General features: G+C 34.8%; 1 pseudogene; it reads left to right on the top strand.

The window, feature by feature from the left end:
* The first annotated feature begins 2,945 nt into the window (after positions 1-2,945).
* Positions 2,946-3,857, top strand: LOC119508793 (annotated as a pseudogene).
* Positions 3,858-5,414: the final 1,557 nt, after the last annotated feature.

Raw genomic sequence — 5,414 nt, 5'->3', positions numbered from 1 at the left:
TCCACCTTTGGCTAAACTTGAAACTATGCACAAGCAGGAAATGAAGGCTAAGGCATAATAATACAACACATGCCCCTTTGGCAGACTGGAAGAGGTATCGATCCAGGCATTTTAGGAAATCTCTGTTCATTCATTAGGTGGCCACTAGGCTAAATGAGCAGAGGCCTCAGTGGCCGCAAGTAACATAGATACAGACTTTACGGAATTAGTTCAGAAAAACCATTAAACCAACTGACAACCAACAACAGCAATGTCAAACAGCAAGAACAAACCCTGGTAGAATCTGATTTCCAGAGTTGCCCTCACTTAAAATGTCCAGTTTTCAGCATAACAAAATATGAAAAGTAATAAGGAAATATGTCCCATACACAGAACAGTTTCTATTGACTGCTTTTTCCCCTGCATATGGGACATACTTCCTTGTTTCTTTTCATGTCTTTGTAATTTAAAAGGATCAATCCATCAAGAAGTTATAACAAGTATAAATGTATATGTGTCTAACAACAGAGCCTCAAATGCATGAAACCAAAACTGACAGAATTGAAGGAAGAAATAGACAATTCAACAATAATGGGTGAGGGGCACTTCAACACCTCACCTTCACTAATGGAATAACTAGTCATAAAATCATCAAGGGATAGAAGTCACAAACAAAAGTATAAACCAACTATACCTATCAGGCATCTAAAGACCACTCCGCCAAAAATAGCAGAATACACATTCTATTCAAATGCATTTGGAACATTCTCCAAGATAGACCATATGTTCAATTCTAAAATATTGAAATCTTACAAAGTATCTTCTGCAATAATGGATTGAAACTAGAAATCATTAACAGAAAAATATTTGGAAGTCACAAATATGTGGAAATTAAACATTACACTCCTAAAGAACCAATGGACCAAAGAAGAAATTGTGAGGAAAATTAGAAAATTCTTTGAGAAGAATGAAAATTAAAAAGCAATATATAAAATCTTATGGGATGCAACTAAATCAGCACTGAAAGGGAAGTGTATAACTATAAAGAGCCATATGTTAAAATGAAGAAAGATCTCAAATTAATAACTTAAGCTTCCACTTTAAGAAACTAGAAAAAGAAGAGCAAACTAACCCCAAAGCAAGAAAAAGGAATAATAATATTAAAGATGAGAATGGAAATTAATGAAACAGAGAATAGAAAAATGATAGAGAAAATCAACAAAACCAAAGCTTTATTCTTTGAAAAGATCAACAAAATTGTCAAATATTTAGCTAGATTTACCAAGAAGAAAAAGAAGATTCAAACTATTAAAATTGAGAGTGAAAGAGGGGACATTTCTACCAAACTTACAGAAATAAAAGGATTATAGAAAATGCTGGGAACAACTGTATGTCAATAAATTATGTAATCTAGATCAACTGGACAAATTCCTAGAAGCACAAACTACCAAAACTGACTCAAGAAGAAATAGAAAATCTGAATAGCCCTATAACAAGTAGAGATTGAAATAGTAACAAAAAACCTTCTCAAAAGGAAAAATTCAAGACCAGATGTATTCTACTTAATGTTTAAAGAAGAATTAACATGACTTCTTCTTAAAATCTTTCAAAAAATAGAAGAGGAGGGAATATTTCTTAACTCATTCTATGAGTCTAGTGTTACCCTGATACCAAAACCAGAAAAAGACGTCACACAAAAAAGAAAACTACAGGCCAATATCCATGATGAATATAAACATAAAAGTCTTTGCAAAATACTAGTAAACTGAATCCAGCGACATACAAAAAGTATTATATACCATAACTATGTGGGATTTATCCCAAGAATGCAAGGTTGATTCAACATACAAAAATTATTCAATGTAATACAGCTGTGCCGGTTTGGATGTATTATGTCCCTCAAAATGGCATGTTCTTTGATGCAATCTTGTGGGGGCAGACATATTAGTGTTAATTAGGTTGGAACCTATTGATTGTTTCTGTGGAGATGTGACTCAATCAACTGTGGGTGAGACCTTTGATTGGATAATTTCCATGGAAGTGTTACCCCACCCATTCAGGGTGGGTCTTAATTGAATCACTGGAGTCCTATAAAAGTGTTCACAGACAGAAGGAAGTGCTACAGCCAAGAGGGATACTTTGAAGAATGCACAGGAGCTGAGAGAGGAGCTGGAACACAACCTGGGATCAGCAGACGCCAGCCACGTGCCTTCCCAGCTAACAGATGTTTTCTGGATGCCATTGGCTTTCCTTCGATGAAGGTGTACTTCTTGACACCATAGCTTGGACACCTTTATGGCCTTAAGACTGTAACTTTGTCTTAAAATACCAATCCGTTTCTGGTATTTTGCTTAATGGCAGCATTAGCAAACCAGAACAACAGCATAAAAATAGACTAAATGACAAAAACACATGATCATTTCAATGATGCAGAAAAAAATCCAGCACCATTTCATGATAAACACACTCAGCAGAATACCCCATTGTAAGACTCTTACTAGCACCCACCGAGCCCCGCTGTCGCCCTGCCATGCCATGCTCCAACTGCCTCCTCCTACTCCTCCTCCTTCTCAGTTATGTGGACCACTGAAAGGTATGTTACATTTGATCCAAGACAGTCCATTTCTGACCAGAAATCTGCAATGGTGACAAGGACATGGGACTCCTTCTGCCACAGTCCTGATGGTTCAATACAATTGACATCCTGGCTGACAACTGTGTAAAGGAAACTTGGATTATTTTATTTGATTTTTTGTGGAACAATCCCAAATCCATAGAACACATCATGCTTCAAGTTCTCTGTAGACTTCTAAAATAATCTTTGCTAACGAAGATGTCTATAGTGTTCCTGTACAAGATGAAACTGAAACAATGAAGGATTTGGAGGCAGAAGTGAAAGATACAACCAGAGTAGAAAATCTTATCAAGTAAGAAAACTATGGGAAGATTTTGGCAGAAAAGAATGAATGTTGTATTGGCACAATATTGATTTGGAGTCAAGCTCAAAGTCAAAGCTAGTTCAGAGCCTTGCAGTGTGTGAAGAATATCCACCACCTCCTGCAGCAGAGATTACACAGGAGAACCAGGAGAAAATTCAGATACAGTTAACACAATCATTTGATAAAGAGGAGAAGCCCTCAAAAGATGAAGCTGAAAAAGAGCCAGTGAAAGTTGCCCAGAAAAATGTTATAAAGAGATTCCAGTCAAGAATACACTGATTCAATTGGCATAGATCTACGTGATTTTTTAAATAAATACATTAAAGAGTAATCCCAGGGACAGAATGATGCTGCTGAAATTGGAACAAGGAAGTTTAGATTTCATTGGTAATAGAGTCTCCCCGTAAAAATTTCCCTCCAATGATGTCTTGCCATAGGATGTTATTACAGGGTAGCTGGTTACTTTGGATTAGACCACAACATTGATCAGAGTGGGAAGTCTGTCATGGTTAACAAAACTAGCAATACAAGAATACCTGATCAGAAATTTAATGAACATATTAAGGATGATAAAGGTGAAGACTTTCAGAAATGTTACATTCTCAAGAGCGATAACTCTAGCTTTGACAAAGGTGATAACCAGATGAGAATACAATTGAAAGATGACAGAAGAAGCAAATCTATAGAAGAGGAGAGGAGTATCAGAGAGCTAGAGATCGAATATTTTCCCAAAATTCCCTGTGTTCCCAAGAGAATTATATTATTGACAAAAGAATCCACGAAAAGGATGGTAGTGGTACCCACCAAAGATGCCAAATATTTAGAGTTAATAAAGATGCTTCATGGAGATCAACAGCCGAAGAAAGCAGCACTGAGAATGAGCTGAAGTACTCTGAACCATTACCCTGGAGCAGCACAGATTCACATAGCTCTCTCTAAAACTTAAAGCTGCTGTAACCAAAGCCAGCAGCTTCATGGAATTTCAGTCCTAACAAGAGGTGATAGTCTGGAAGCAACAAAAGCAAACGCAGGTTTTCAAAACCAGGTATAAATCTCTGCCTAGAATTGTGCAATCAAAACATTAGTTTTTCTAATGTTTATGTCTTAGCTCTTTATTTATCATGTGCCTTCTAATTATCCTAAAGTGTAAAATTCCTATAGCAGTGTGGGATCCAAAGTACTTAAGGGATAAGGAATATGTACATTTCCCATTAGGATTCATTCTCTATCCTGGAGACACATTTACAAATATCAATTAAAATAAAAATTTTAATAAAACTTAAAATTTTTATTTTATGCGATATAAATGTAGTAATCAGGTTGCTTCTGTGAAATGTCATCTCTTATTTGAATGTCCAGAGATGACAGGAAATTCTTAATTGCTTCGTTATAGCTGGAAGGCATGGTTTCAAACGTTAGGAGTATTTAACATTGATTGCATATTCCAGCTAATACGATTGATTATTGATTGCATTCTTCATGATAAAGTCCTTCATTTGCTGTTGAAAAAAATGAATAAAATTCCTGAGAAGCTTTTGAGGAATTTAAAAACCAAAGAAAAATAATATGATATAATTATTATAAATGCCTGGAAATATCATAGCATATTCTCTCTCCTAGAGTCTTTGTTTTTAGAATATATTGGCTCGTAACAGTTTTTCTCTTTTTACTTTTGCTGACTGGCTTCAGTGCTGAAGAAGCACAAGTCTCTTTTAGGATCCTTGAAGATCTTTATTTTTATCTCAAAATAACCATGAAAGTCAGCAGATATGGCTCTCTCTCCTTGGCTTATTTGGGTTAGTCTAGACATATAGTATTGTGCAGATAAGAATTGAAGCTAAAGATGTGTATTTGAAGGCAACAGTATTTTTTTAATGCTTTAAATTGTCACGGCTTATGAATTCACTTGTCACCTTTTTTACTTACAATGTGGGTATTGAAAATGAAGTGTTTATGATAGGATATTGTTAGTGATAGGTAAATTATCTGAATACAGAAATATGCATCTATCTGAAAAATGGCCACTAGGTTATTATAACAAGAAAAAACTACTCATGTATCATGAGAAAGTCATTAGACATATTGCTGAATTTAAACATTTTATGAACATTTACCACTTATTTATATAATAAGTGTTATCTTTAGACATGAAAAGAAATATTATTTCCTTTTAATAGGAAAAAATGACTTCTTAATACTATCATTCTTGTCAATAGTCATTTGGGCACAACTTAAAATAGAAGTTTTTCCTTGGAAGGCAATTTATATAGTGTATCTCATTGGTTTTTCTCATTCATTAAAGGTTAATTCTCCATTCCAGAATCAACTCTGTTATTCAGAAGCTAAGTAACCATATGCATTATCTAAATCTTTTCCTCACTTTGATTGTCTCGTTGTCCACCTTTAGCCATTATGCTGAAAATCTGTGGCAATTTCAGTCTCTGTGTAATAAAAAATAGATTGTAGGCATGAAACCAGTTAAAAACTAAATAAAAA

The sequence above is a fragment of the Choloepus didactylus genome, chromosome 14, assembly GCF_015220235.1.
Source record: "Choloepus didactylus isolate mChoDid1 chromosome 14, mChoDid1.pri, whole genome shotgun sequence".
NCBI classification, from domain to species: domain Eukaryota; kingdom Metazoa; phylum Chordata; class Mammalia; order Pilosa; family Megalonychidae; genus Choloepus; species Choloepus didactylus.
The sequence above is the reverse complement of the archived record's forward strand: the minus strand, read 5'-3'. Positions and strand labels throughout refer to the sequence as shown.